Genomic DNA, 15,935 nt, shown 5'->3' with positions numbered 1-15,935 from the left:
TTCATAGACCCGCTGAATGTGCTGCACTCACCTTCCCAGACTCAAGGGAGCTTGCTCACTTGCCTATTTTCAGTGTATTTCCTCCAACATTCTCTATGCATAGCTTTCCCAAAGGTACATTTCTTATTTACATTTAACTTGTTAGATACATCCACAATATTCTTTTTTTAATCCTCAATTACAAACCATCTTCCAAGATTATATTATTTCAACACTGAGAGTGAATAATATGCTTCAAGATTCCCAGGTTTATCACCAGCAAATAACTATGGTTGGTTAAAGATTTTTAAGTATGTTATTCCTACTAAGGGTATATACATGAAAGAAACAGGTTGTAATTATTCTTCTTCCCAGAGATTTTATATTTGTCTTTTGTTTGGATTCTTTCACTGTTGAACATTATTATTACCATGAATGTCTTTTCTCTTTGGGATTTAGTTCACCATTTGCCTCTCTTTACAGGATAAAAGAATATATGTTGTCCTTCCATCCATCCACCACTCCATGATGTGTGTCCATTACTTCAACAGGTATGCAGTTTGGGTTACCACCTTATTTGTGGTCTCTTTTCCAGTGGCCCTTCTGTTGGCTCTGGGGAACAATATATTGGAAATCAGAGTGGATACGTGGAAACTTGACTAACCAGTATAGCTGCATGGTGCCAGAAAAAGCCCAGAACATCGCAGCGTGGCAGCCAACCATGCAAGGAACAGCAATTCTGGCTGTGGTGACCAATGTGAGTAAAAAGGCTTCACGGGCTGAAGACCTTGAAAAGTCCAAAAATGCATTGGCGTTGCTTCCTAAGGAACCCAGTGTTGGGTACTGTTTAATATGAGAGGGAGTTGCTAACACTATCATCATTATAAACAACATAGTTGTTGTAACTGTATTTGTTATTATTTTTAATATATTTTCTTTATAATTATTATTTGTGACTTACAAGGGCTCTTACAGAGACAGTTGTTAAGAAGCGTGGCCATTGTACTGTTGCTGAAGTGTTAATTCAGTAGAAGCATGGTAATAGCATTAATAAGTACCCACCCTTTTGATCCTCACATGACTATAAATGTCACCCAGCAGTGCTTGTATAATGGAGATAGAAATCTACCCGTTTAAGAGTTTGTAGAACCTAAAATAAGAGCAGTCATTCCACCGTATTTTACCATATATTTCACACTATCAGCTTAAAGTAGGAACTACCTGATGAGGCCATATAAACACTTTGTGCCTCCCCAATCATTCATTACCTTCCTGGTCCCCTGGGGCAGAGGTTCTTCCAGAAGGTTGTCCCATCTCTCCTCCCCACCCCACTCGGCCTTTGCTACCCACTGTTGGTCATTATCTAAGAATCCTCATTCCCTGCATGTGTCTGAGCTGTGAGGGAACAGAACTCAGCTGTTTACAAACTGTATTGACTATGATCAGTCTGAACAGTCTCTCTCCTTCCCTGCCCCCATCCCCACAGGGCAACAGGGGGCTCACAACCACAGCGATTCCCATGCCAGCCCATCAGGGCACCTTCTTCCCTAGAAATATTCTTACAACCAGGGCTGCTTCCTCCCTCACTTCACTGCCAGTTTCACTCCCAGGTTACAGTCCCCAACAAAAGGCTATCCCAGTTTGAATTTCTTAACCAAGTCACATTGACCCTGAGTACCTGGCATTTTCCTATGAGCACTCATAGAGACAGAACAGGGCCTGGCAGTGGCTGCTGGCCAGGTTCCTGGGTGAGGGGACTTGCTGGGTCCTTCAGGTTCTGCAGTCTGGCCCGAGCTTAGCTCCCAGCACGGCGTCTTCCCATCTGCATGATTTCGGGCCAGGCTTCAACAGTTCAGAGCTTCATTTTATCATCTGCAAACAGAATAATTCCATGCTGCATATTTTAAGACTGTTATGTACCACAAAGGGTGCTTAGGGAATTCAGTGAGTCAATACATGGAAGTCACACAGCCTGGTCCTCAGGGAATGTTAGTTATCTTCATTATGAACCATTGATAAAATTGGCTGCACAGACTTGCCCAGGTATCAAAGCTGCAGGCACAAGAATTTGACAATGTGTCACTGTCTGGATCATAGTCACAATTTTACACAGTAAAACAAGCTACCTGGGACCACCCAGCTGTCAGCCCACCCGACTCCCCACCCCAAGAACCCTCAATTTATCTGATTTCCTTCTACCCCTACTTTTTGGAGAAAGTTGGCAAATCACACACAGTCAATGACTGCTAGGTTATGTCCATTCCCATCCACTCAAATTGCCCCATTTTCAGTATCCACTGTGCTGCAAAACATAGACTAATGTTCAGAAATATGACAGCAAGGCCTTTCCCGTTCCACAGTCAGAGAAGTATGAATCTGTCATGTTTAATAAGTCATATGACACTAAGCAAGGCAAGAAAACAGGCTCCTGTGCTTTAAGGAAATTTTTAGCAACGATGTTCAAAACTAAAAGTGTTTTTGTTTGACCTTCAGCTAACCAGAAAATTCAGTTGACTCCTATTACCCATTACTCAGGTGTCCTGGTTTGAGAGTATTAGGCACTTTTTCCTCATCTCCCCAGCATGACTTTGCTCATCAGCACAGATGGAGTGTCTCCAAGGCTGCTCCGTGTGCATGGGCATGTGCGTGCACACATGTGCACCCACTGATTGGTGCCACTGATTCATATCCAGGAGTTGTTCTGTCTTATAACTCAGGCATTGCTTTATTATACCCTAGAAAACTGCTTTTAGATCATTGATTGAACTATAGACCATCCTCTTGCCCACATTAGGAAGTGACATCTTCCAAGACACAGGTCCTGTGTGCTAGCATATATGTATAAGTAAGAATTAAATATGTATGTCATCCCCTCACATAGTTAATTTGTGCCTTCACAATTGAATGTGCACAGTAAAGGCTAACTTCCCATAACAAGAGAACTTTTAGGAAGAAAGAAGAAGGAATTAGCCACCAGGGAGAAGACAGGACATCAAGCAGGAGTTTGGTATAAAATCATTTATTATAAAGCTGCTCTGGCTCAATAAATAAGTGGAATTGACATTGTTGTATCATGCCAGAGCATCTGCTATTGAAGACCGATTTTAACTTACTTTGATATAAGTGGAAAATTGTGTCAGAACAGCATGGGAAATGAAGCACATTGCATCTATCTGTACTCCTGAAGTGTTTCTCAGAGCTGCTCAGTTTTGAGAAAAACTATCTTGTCAGGAGACAACAGACTTATTTTCATTGTTGGAATTTTTGTAGTTTCCAGAAGCACATCTGCAGGTGATTCTGTAAAAGTCTAGAGTTGACTTAAATAGCAGAAAATTTTAGCCTATTGAAATCTAGGAGAAGTGAAATAGTTTTGCCTACCACCACCACCACAACCACCACCACCAGGCAAGCACGTGAACACCCAGAGAGATTTCACATCAGAGGGGATGACAAAGCTGGTTCTATTACCGAGGCCAAACTTGTTCTGCTCACCGCACAACAGTGATACATAAATAAATCAGGAGACAAGGTTTTGGGGCAAGGAATAGTAACTTTATTCAGAAAGCTGGCAGACCAAGAAGATGGGGGACTAATGTCCTGGAGAACCATCTTGCCCAAGTCAGAATTCAGGCTCCTTTTAAACTAAAAAGGGGAGGGGGTGTGGTTGGTTGTGCAGACTTTTTGCTGCAGGCATTCTTTGTACTTGCAGCCATCCATGTGGGTCAGGCTATGGTGTCCCTGTAAACCTCCAACAAAACAAAGGTTATTCTCTATTTTGCAACTTGCCATCTCTGCATAAGTGCAGAAGTGCTAACATCCTTAAAGGTCAGAGACCCGAGAATATGCTCTCCTGTAGCCTTCAGGCTAAAGGCAACGTTGTTTTACAAAAGGGGCAGAGCCATCAAGATTAAGCCTGGAAAACAGGACACAGTGCTTAAAAGTAAATGAACAGATCCAATATGGCGTCAGATTTGTTCTCCTCTATTACACTTCCATTTGGGGAAGTTTTGCAATAAAAAATCCCCTTAGCTGTTTTTCTTGCTTTGCCTGAGATTTCGTTTGTTGGCTTGTGGTCTCACGGTGTCTAAACTGTGTATTCAGATGAATACTATTAAAATCATATGGTGCAGAAAACATACCTGTTCTGCTTCAAAAAATGACTGAAATATTTAGCTTTGTTTATTCCCATAGAATTTGGATTGAATCTATTCTCGACTTTCTTCTTCCTTCAAACCAGTTTTTTACTGGAGGGTTTAAAGCCCAAATTAAAGAATTTTGGAGAAAACTCATATAATTCATAAGAGCTTTACTTCTGAATTTAAGACTGACCCATATTTATACTTTTAATCAAGGAACACACTAAACTTTGTTAGTCAATCATTTATGACGTTTTTAACTTTGTCCATGTAATCTTTTGGAAGTTGAGAGGCTTAGACACTTGATCTAACAAAGCAGGTATCATTGCTTGACTCTGTGAATGGAACAATCCCAGTATAGCTTCCTGCTAGTGTATTTTATTAAAAATAATAAAGAATTCTTGTTCTCTAATAAAGCAAAAGACAAAAGCAATACTGAGTGTTTCAAATAAATCAGACTATGGGTTGACTTATCTAAACAAGTCAAGATAGTATAGGGAAAAAAGTATGAATTTGAAGGAAAATATATTTTATGCAATTAATATTCTATTTTTAAGAAGCAAATGATAAAAATTTTTTAATCATTTATCTACAAAGGAGTTATATAATGCCAACTTATTTTCATAAGTGTTACATATACAAAAGGTCTATCTAAATCTACATTATTAAAGATTAAATTATACCAAATAGATCTCCAAGGTTGATTGATTTTCATGATATTTCTAATTTTTGAAAATATAACTTACATATAACATATCCAAGCAACTCTTGAGTTATCCACAGTGACCTAGTATACAGTTAACCTTACTGTACTTAAAAAATGTAATAGGCAAGGATCAGACCCTTGCTTTTGAACTGCCACTGGACTCCTAGATATTCCGTTAGGTTAAAGACCAAAAGCAAAGTAACTATTCTACTTTAAAGCAGTTGCTCAAAGATTTTAAGACATTCAATATCTATATCCAGTTTACAGGAAAGAATTAAGTTTTCTGAATCTTAAAAAAAAAAAAAATCTACTGCTGAAAATGAAGTTCTGTCATGTCTGTTGACCATAACTATAAAGGCTGTAAATTAATGCTCCCCTTACTGTTTTCCTCCCAGCATAGGCCATGATCACCGCTTTCACACCAGGCACAATATCCTGCCTGGTGTATTACTGGTCCTTCTTCGTCCCACCCTAGGGGTCCACCTGCATGACACCATGGAGGGACACATCAACAAAACCCTCTGCTAGTTCAGCATCATGGACTTCAAAAGCAGAAGCAAGGAACATCCATACATTAGGCTTCATAACCATACCTCATGCAGGTAAATTCTGTTTACAGGTGTTTAAAAATGCATTTCATCATTTATAGGATGTTTATTGTAATATAATTCTGTTTGGTATCACAGCTGCCAGAAGTGTTTTTTTTTTTCCTAGTTTTCTTTTCAATTAAACTTAAAAAAGGAAAAGATATAAAAGTTAATAGAGACTAGGGTTAGAATCTTCAAACCAAACCATAAAGCAACATTTTATAATGAGAGTTTCAAGTGGGTACATTGAGATGGATCCAGGAGAAAACTCTATTTTTTTTTCTGTTTTATATCTGAGTGCTTTACTTTGTGTTAAAAATGTTTCTTTTTTTCTTCTTTTCTCTTTTTAAATTTTTATTGAGTAATAGTTTGTTTTACAATGTTGTGTCAAATTCCAGTATAGAACACAATTTTTTCAGTTATACATGAACATACGTATATTCATTTTCACTTTTTTTTTTTTTCACCATGCAGGAGAAAACTCTCATATGTTAGAAATGAAGAAACTCTTAAGAGTTCCAAAAAGTAAGATAATTCAGTTGATATGAGTAATGTGTTATTTAAGCACACCCTGATGATCCTGAATGATGACAAACTAGCACAGTCACTTAACAAAGCAACACAAGACAATGTAACCTGGTAACCACTAGTTTGTTCTCTATAAGTCTGTTTCTTTTTTGTTATATTCACCAGTTTATAATTTGTTGTAATTTTTAGATTCCACATACAAGTGATATCATACAGTATTTGTCTTTGTCTGACTTATTTCACCAAGCATAATACCCTGCGAGTCCATCCATGTTGTTGTAAATGGCAAATTTTCATTTTTTATGCCTGATTAGTATTCCATTGTATGTATGTGTGCGTGTATATTTGTATATATATATATATAGATATACACCAAGGATCATATGGTAGTTCCATTTTTAGCTTTTTGAGGAACCTCCATACTGTTTTCTACAGTGGCTACACCAATTTACATTCTCACCAACAGCATATGAGGGATTCCTTTTCTCCATATCCCTGCCAACATTTGTTATTTGTGTTCTTTTAGATGACCATTCTGACAGGTGTGAGGTGATGCCTCATTGTGGGTTTGATTTGCATTTCTCTGATTATTAGTGATGTTGAGCATCTTTTCATGTGCTTGTTGTCCATCTGTATGTCTTATTTGGCAAAATGTCTATTCAGGTCTCCTGCCTATTTTTCACTTGAGTTTTTATGCAATATAGTTTATAATGATATATGTAGCAGACATTAAAGCTCCTAAATATATGAAGCAAACATTGACACAATTGAAGGGAGAAGTAGACAGCTCTACAATAATAGTAGGAGACATCAATAACACACTTTCAATAACAGGTAGAACAAGACAGATGGTCAATTAGGAAATAGGGGGCTTGAACAACATTACAGATCAGTTGAACTTAAGAGATATATATAGAAAACTCCACTTCACAACAGCAAAACACATTTTTCTCTAGTACATATGGAATATTCTCCAGGTTACACTATATGTCAGGCCACAAAAATGTCTCAATAAATTTAAAAAGATTGAAATCATGCAAATAATCTTTTAAATCAAAATGGAATGAAACTAGATATCAATAGCAGAAAAAAAAAAAAACCCAGGAAGATACACTAATGTGAGGAATTAACACCCTTAAACAACCCATGAGCCAGAGAAAGAATCATAAGAAAATTTAGGAAAACTGAGTCAAATGAAAATGAAAACCTAGCATATAAAACTTAGGGATTCTGTAAAAGTAGTACTAAGAAGGAAATTTATACCTGCAAATGCTTATATTAAAAAAAGAAAGATTCCCAACTCAACAATTCACACATTAAAGAACTAAAAAAGAAAAAACTAAATGCAAAACTAGTGGCAGGAAGTTAATAAAGATTCAAGCAGAGATATTCAAAATGAGAAAAGAAAAGCTACAGAGAAAAATCAATAAAACTAAGAGTTGCTTTATTTAACACATAAACAAAATTGACAAACGTTTTGCTAGATTGACTATGGAAAAAAGAGACAGACTCAAATAACTAAAATCATAAATGAAAGAAGGGATATTACAATAAATTTACAGAAATAAAAAGTATTATTAGAGCATTATGAAAAATTGTACACCAACAAATAGCATATCTCAGATGAAATGGACAAATTCCTAGAATCACAAAACCTACCAAGACTGAACCATAAAGAAATAGAAAATCTAAACATCCAAAATGGTTAGGAGATTGAATCAGTCATCAAAATCTTTCAACAAATAAAAGCTCAGGAGCAGAAGACTTCACTTGTGAGGTCTACCAAACATTTACAGAAGAATTAACACTAATTCTCCCCCAAACTCTTCCAAAAAATTGAAGAGGAGGGAACATTTCCAGATTCATTTTATGGTGTCAGCATTACACTGATACCAAATCCTGACAAGGACACTATAAAAATTGCAGACCAATATCCCTGATGAAAATTCTCAAGAAAAGTATCAGCAGACAGAATTTAACAGCACATTTAAGTATTATACACTGTGAACAAGTGGAATTTATTATTGGAATGCAAGAATGGTTCAACATACAAATATTAATCAATTTAATATACCACAGTAGCAGAATAAAGGTGAAGGGAACCCATGATCATCTCAATTTATGCAGAAAGAGCATTTGACATAATTTAACAACTTTTAATGATGTAAACCCTCAACAAACTAGGAATAAAAGATAACTACCTCAACATAATAAATGCTACATATGAAAAGCTCACAGCTAACATACTCAGTGGTGAAGCTGAGAGCTTTCCCTCTAAGAAAGGTTAATAAAAAAACTAAATTCTTCACAAGGAAATTCACAAAATACCGTTATATAGAATAATATTCAAGATTCTCTATATCTTCTTTATAGACCAAAAAAAAACACCCCCAAAACAAAAAGCTTACACCAGGAAAATAATGATAAGTGTCCCTGGTTGAGGACAACAATGAGCAGGAGACTAAAGTAGACAGGTGACTAGATTGTATAGTAGGAAATATTTAGAACCATTACATAAGATTTATATTTGTCAATAGACACATAAGTTAATGGAACAGAATAGAAAAGCCAGAAATAGCCCCCACCCAGAACAGACAACTGATTTTTGACAATATACAAAAAGCAATTTTTGAAAAGTCTTTTCAAACAATGGTACTGGGACAATTGGATATGCATAGGAAAAAAGTGAACCTTGACCTAAGTCTTACACCTTAAGCAAAAATTAACTCAAAATGAATCATAGACCTTCATGTAAAACATAAACTACAAAACTTTTAGATGATATCATAGGAGAAAACATGGGGAGCTGATGCTGAGTGGTGACTTCTTAGACTTGACACCAAAAGCATGACCTATAAAGGAAAAGAAATCAGCATATTGGACTTCATCAAAATGAAAATTTTTTGCTATATGAAAGAGCCTGTTGAGAGGATAAAAAGACAAGCTAGAGCAAGGGAGAAAATATTTGCTAACCACACATCTGACCAAGGATTCATCTCTTAAGTCCATATCAAAACTCCAAAGTCAAAATAAAGAAATAAAGACAATTCAATTCAAAAAATGGGCAAAGGCATTAAAAGGCATTTCACTAATGATATAGGATTGGAAAACACACAGATTTAAAGATAGGTGATATTAGTAGTCATTTATGGAGGAAGTGAGCTTTAAGCCAGACCTCAGAATTTTGTAAGTTAATAGGAGTGTAAAACATAAGCTCAAAGATCCCAATGGATCCCAATAATGTTCTTTCATCTACCATTTACTTTTAAAGTTCAAATTTTTCTGCAGTAAACTAGCATTATGTCTAGTATAGTTCTGTTATATAAATGTATATAGTTTATATATTTTTTCAGATACTTAGGAATACTTGAACACTACTTCATTTTATTGAAGTTATTTATTTAGAAAATTTTAGGTTTGGTAATGGTTTTTAAATGTCTAATGTTTTAGAGATAAATAAATACTAAAGTATTGACTAATAAAATATGTTTTTTTTTAACAAATAACCCAGTAAGGGATGGAAGAAAGTGGATGGGAGTGTGGATGAAGCAAGACTGAGGAAAAATTGAAAGAGTTCAAGTTGGGTGAAAGGTGTATATTGGCTCATTATAATATTCTAATTTCCACAACTTTGAAATTTTTCACAGTAAAGATTAAACTAAATTAAAATATATGTACATGCATGTTTCTATGTGAATAGGAAAATAAAATCTGAAAAGATACATGTCAAAATGTTAACCATGGTTATCTCTGGCATGTAAAATTGGAGAGAAGGAAAGGGAAATTTCTATTTTAACTTTACAGATGTTGAGATTTGCACAATGAACGTATTTTTAAATTAGATACAATGACGTGAAATTCATGATTGCTATTTATAATTAATCCCTTTAATCAGTGGATTATACATTATAGAAAATGTTTAACTTTGTAAAACTTTAAGAAGGCTCAAATATTGCTAGAAATGTACAGAAAGATAAGCACATAAAATGTATTGATGAAGTTAAACTCGAACTTCTTGTCCATAATGTGATCCAGATATTATGATTATTTTTAAAAGAAAATAAAATAATCCAAATGCACTGGCTCATCCACAAGATATACATTTCTTTAAGGCATAACAACAGAGTTGGGAAAATTACAGAGTGGAAATATTCAACAATGATCCAGAAGAATGAACTTAACTTGGGCTCAGTTCTTGAAATTGGAGTCTTTGAAAATACACTTAATTGTATTAATAACCACTAGGGCTCAGTGTCTTCTTTAAAATGTGAAATTAATAATGCATTTTTAGAAAATAAAAAGATCACAAAACTCATTCTAACTTGGTGCTAAATAGACAAGAAACTGTCTTTGGGACAGTCTCTGGTCTTATCTAAAACAAAATGCCGGGGAAATTTGTGAAAGATAGGGATGGGTCCCCATTAAGACACTTCTTTTATTTACTCCTGAGATGACTGAGAAGAATGTTGTTTGTAAATTAAAAAACAAAACAATACTGCCCCTAGTGATGGATTTATATTTTCAGTCATTATTCGATTTTTTTTTCAAATGGAGGGACTGGGAATTGAACCTGGGACCTTATGCATGCTAAGCATGTGCTGAATCACTGAGCTATGTCCCCCACCCTGAACAGATACACTTAGAATATTGATGTTCAAAGTGATCACTGATATAGCTGGGTTAATATCTATCCATTACAGCCCAAGTTTTCTTGCTCCAGTACTGGTTCCTGTGGCAGTTTCTGCTGGTGAGTCTCTGCTCTAGTAAGCCATGTCTCCCTATATTTGCCTGTGTGTCTCTCCAAACTTGGAGGTAGCAGCTTGCCATGTGTCCTCTCTTTTCTTATGGATCCTAGAAGAGTTGCTGATTTTTCAATCCATTAAACTTTTCACTTATTGTTAGAATGAAGTAATGACTTTCAGTCTCCTTGCATGTGGAACTAGAAACTGGAAATCTTTCTTAAGTTTTTGAACAAAGAAATATGGAAAAAAGTCCAAGTCTGTGGGAGGCAATTGAGCAAATAAGGTACAGAATTCAGCTGAGGCGGCTGTGCTGGTTAGTGTGGGAGAAAAGTCACAACAGGAGGAGAGAAGGGTGATCGGTTAGAGGGATGGTGAGGCTCCCTGCAACCACCAAGACACTACATTTCCAGCTCTTTTGGCCGGGTAGTTTTATGCAGGAGCCAAGCAGATCAGCGGCCCTGCACAGAAATATTTTGTTGACAGAACTATTCAAATTGGATGAGAATAGTTTGCCTGTCAATAAGTATTGAGATAAAAGATACTACTGAATGCAGAGCAATGTTCTAAGGTTGGAAGTAAAGAGTGGCACAAGAAGGAGAGATGCTATGGTTTTCAATAAAATCATAGGTCCACAGATGAGAGTTGAAAATGTGCATTTTGGAGCCTAAGAGTTTTGGACATGAATCAAGCCATTTACCCAATCATTAAATTCAGAGGTTTCTTTTCTTTCTTTTCTTTCTTTTTCTTTTTTTAAGTAGTCTAAGTTACCTCTAAGTTTACCTCCAGGTTTACTTCAATAAACTTGATGTGTCTTTCACAAAAGTGACTATAGCCTCACTTGTTTGGTGTATGTTTGTGTGTCTAAAATATCACTTTGAATTTACTTTTCTACTTCATTGAGTGCCTGTATGTGCTGGATTCTCTGTGCTAAAGACTACAATGGAAAATAATCCAATTTCCAATTTCCAGAATAAAAATTCTTATCACTCTGTAAGTAAGTAAGAAGAGTAGGAACATACTAACATTGGAAAAGATTTTGTCCCATGGAATACTAGCTGCAGATACAGCGTGGTTCTTGATTTATTTATTTATACACTGTTTTTCCTGACCAATATTTTATTCCACTTCTTTATGGTCCTAAGTTGCCTAATTAGTCAAATTTTATGCCAGCTACTTGAGAGTGAATCTAGAAGTGGAAGGTAAAGCAGACAGTCACAAACTAGCTTCTAGGTAAACATATTGCCCACTGGAGATTTTTCTTGTAAGAACCTTAGGGTATTCACAAGCTAAGTCACCTAGGGTATTCAAAGAATAAGGTGATAGTCCAGTGACATTAATAAGTAGCCACTGCATGCAATCTGTTAGGTCTTAGGAATTAAGTAATACAGTCACTCTTCTTCTTTTGCCATAAATATCAAGAGGAAACTTGACAAGTTTATAAAAAGTAAGTTTTTTACATCTTTAAGAGAATAAGGTATTACATGGGAGATATATCAAGGAATTATGTATTTAAAGTTTCACAGAAAGGTGATACATGAGATAATGTTACTGAATTCCTCTACAGTAAATGGTGCTGGTCTTATGGATTTCAGAAAGGGAAATATTTATGTGAATTAGGCTGGAAAAAGACACTCCCTAGAAACACTTACCCTGGTTTCTCAGCATGCTTCCTAGAGCCGGTTTCAAGTTAAAAGCAGTTTGTGCTGGAAAACTGATTTGGAAGCAATTTACTCCACTTTTATTACAGGTAGACCATTACCCCTAACCCAGAAAACTCTGTGTTCCCAACAAGGTAGGTGAAGGGTGGCTTACACACATATTCAGATCCCAGAATGTGAAAGGTGGAGAAGCGTTCATTGAGCTAGCACAAAGAGCAAGGATACTTCTTGAAATACTAACCCTGATTTTTCAACATATTCCTAGAGCAGCTTTTAAAGGTAAAGGCTTTTGCACTGGAAAACCGAGTTGGAGCGATTGCCTCCCCTTACGTATATAGGTAGGCCAGTGCCACTAACCGAAAAACTCTGTGCTAACAAACAAAATAGGTGAACAATGGCTTCCACACACATTCGGATCCCAGAATGGAACATGTGCAGAAATGATCAATTATCTAGAAGAAAGGGCAATGGTAATCTATAAACACTTATTCTGATTTCTTAGTATGTTTCCTAGTGTGGTTTCAACATAAAGGCAGTTTTCACTGGAATATCAAGTTGTAGGGAGTGCCTCTCTCTCTATTTATATAGGAGTGAACCTATACCCAGAAAACTCTGTGTTACCAGCAACATAAGGGTAGGATGCGTTCCACACACATTTGAATCCCAGAATGGAACTTGTGGAGAAGTGTTCATTCATCTTAGCACAATGGGCAAGGGTACATCTAGAAACACGTACTCTGATATCTCAGCATGTTTCCTAGAGCCAGTTTAAAGGTAAAGGCAATTTGCATTAAAAAACTGAGTTGGAGCAAGTGGGTCCCCTAATATATATAGGTAGGCCAGTGTCCCTAACCCACAAACTCTGTGTTCCCAGCAAGGTAGGTGAAAGAGGGCTTCACACACATTCGGATCCCAGAACGGAAAATATGGAGAAGCTTTCATTCACCTAGCACAAAGGGCAGTGTACATCTATCAACACTTACCCTGATTTCTCAGCATGTTTCATAGAGCCAGTTTCAAGGTAAAGATAAAATGCTTTGGAAAACTGAGCTTGGTGAGAGCCTCCCCTAATATATATATTGGTAGGCCAGGACCCCCAACCCAGAAACTCCATGTTCCTAACATTGTATGTGAAGGATGGCTTATACACACATTCAGATCCCAGAATTGAACATGTGCAGAAGCGTTCATTCATTTAGCACAAAGAGCAAGGGTACATCTAGGAACACGAACCCTCATATCACAACATGTTACCTAGAGCGGTTTCAAGGTAAAAGATGTTTGCTCTGGAAAACTGATTTGGAGAGAGTGCCTCCTATTATATGTATAGATAGCAAGTTCCCGTAATCCATAATCTCTGTGTTCCCAACAAGGAAGGGGAAGGACTGCTTGCTTACACATTCGGATTCCAGAATGGAACATTTGGAGAAGCATTCATTCATCTAGCATAATGGGCAAGGGTGCATTTAGAAACACTTATTCTGATTTTTCAACATGTTTCTTAGAGCAGGTTTAAGGTAAAGGCAGTTTTCACTGGAAAACCAAGTTGTGGCCAGTGCCTGAACTTACATACAGTTAGGCAAGTGCCCCTAACCCAGAAACTCTGTGTTCCCAACAATGTAGTTGAAGGATGGTTGCTACACACATTCAGATCCCAGAATTGAACATGTGAAAAAGCTTTCATTCTTCTAGCACAAAGAGCAGGGATACATCTAGAAAGAATTACCCTGATTACTCAGCATGTTTCCTACTGCTGGTTTCAAGGAAAAGGCAGTTTGTGCTAATAAAACATGTTGGAGTGAGTACATCCCCTAATATATATAGGTAGGCCAGTTCCCCTAAACCAGAAACTCTGTGTTTGGAACAAGGTAGGTAAATGATGGTTTCCACACACATTAGGATCACAGAATGGAACATCTGCTGAAGCATTCTTTCATCTAGCAGAGTGGGCAAGGGTACACATGGAAATACTTTCCCTGATTTCTCAGCATGTTTCATTGAGCTTGTTTCAAGCTAGAGGCTGTTTGTGCTGGAAAACTGAGTTGGAGTGAGTGCCTCCCCTTATAATATGTAGGTAGCCCAGTGCCCTTAACACAGAAACTCTGTGTTCTGAACAAGGTAGGTGAAAGAAGCTGTCACACCCATTCACGTCCAGAATGGACCATGTGTAGAATTCATTTATGTAGAAGAAAGGGCAATGGTACTTCAGAAATACTTACCGAGATTTCTCAGCATGTTTTCTTGCATCAATTTCAACTTAAAGGCAGTTTATGCTAAAAAACCGAGTTGGAGAGAGTGCCTCCCATTATATATATATATATAGGTAGGCCAGTGTCACTAACCCAGAAACACTGTTCTACCAACAAAGTAGGAGAAGGACAACTTCCACAGTCTGTCAGTCCAAGAATTGAACATTGGAGAAGAGTTCATTCATTTAGTACAAATGGCAAGGGCACATCTAGAAACAGCCTGATTTTTAAGCATTTTTCCTAGAGTCAGTTTCAAGGTAAAGGCAGTTTGTGCTGGAAAACCAAGTTTGAGTGGGTGCCTTCCCTTATATATATAGGTGGGCTAGTGCCTCTAACCCAAAATTCTGTGTTCCCAACAAGGTAGGTGTAGGGCAGATTCAACAAACATTCTGATCCCACAATGGAACATGTGGAAAAGCATTCATTCATCTAGCACAAAGGGCAAAGATACATCTAGAAACACCCTGATTTCTCAGCATGTTTCCTGCAACCAGTTGCAAGGTGAAGCCAGTTTGTGATGGAAAAGCGATTTGGAGCAGGTGTCTTTCCTTATGTATATAGGTAGGGCACTGACCCTAACCCAGAAACTCTGTGTTCCCAACAAGGTAGGTGAAGGGTGGCTTATACACACACTCAGACTTAGAATGGAACATTTGGAAAAGCATTCACTCATATAGCACAATGCACAATGGTACATTTAGAAACACTTAGCCTGATTTCTAAGCATGTTTCCTAGAGCCGGTTTCAAGGTAAAGGCAGTTTGCTCTGGAAAACTGAGTTGGAGCGAGTGCCTCCCCTTTTATATAGCTAGGCCAGTGCTCCTAACAAACAAACTCTGTTATCTGAACAAAGTAGGTGAGGATGGCTTGCACACACATTTGGATCTTATAATGGAAAGTGTGGAGAAACATTCATTTATTTAGCACAAAGAGAAAGTGTACATCTAGAAACAATTACCCTGATTTCTCAGCATGTTTCCTATAGTCAGTTTCAAGGTAAAGGCAGTTTGTGCTAATAAATGACTTGGAGCGAGGATCGCCCCTAATATATATAGGTAGGCCAGTGACTCTAACCCAGTAACTCTGTGTTCACAACAAGGTTTGTGAAGGTTGGCTTACACAAACATTCGGATCCCAGAATGGAACATGATGAGAAGCGTTCTCTAATCTAGCTCAAAGGGGAAAGATATATCTTGAAATACATACCCTCTTTTCTCAGAATGTTTCTTTGAGCCGGTTTCAATGTAAAAGCAGTTTGTGCTGTAAATCGAGTTGGATCGAGAGACTTCCCTTATATATACAGGTTGGCCAGTGCCCCTATCCCAGAAACTCTGTGTTAACAAGGTAGGTG

At 37.1% G+C, this 15,935-nt stretch overlaps 1 pseudogene; it reads left to right on the top strand.

Annotated features, from left to right (window-relative positions):
* LOC116661681 overlaps positions 1-5,667 on the top strand; it is a 53,121-nt pseudogene extending 47,454 nt beyond the window's left edge.
* The last annotated feature ends 10,268 nt before the right edge of the window (positions 5,668-15,935 follow it).

This window comes from Camelus ferus, chromosome 36, assembly GCF_009834535.1.
Source record: "Camelus ferus isolate YT-003-E chromosome 36, BCGSAC_Cfer_1.0, whole genome shotgun sequence".
Taxonomy (NCBI): domain Eukaryota; kingdom Metazoa; phylum Chordata; class Mammalia; order Artiodactyla; family Camelidae; genus Camelus; species Camelus ferus.
The sequence above is the reverse complement of the archived record's forward strand: the minus strand, read 5'-3'. Positions and strand labels throughout refer to the sequence as shown.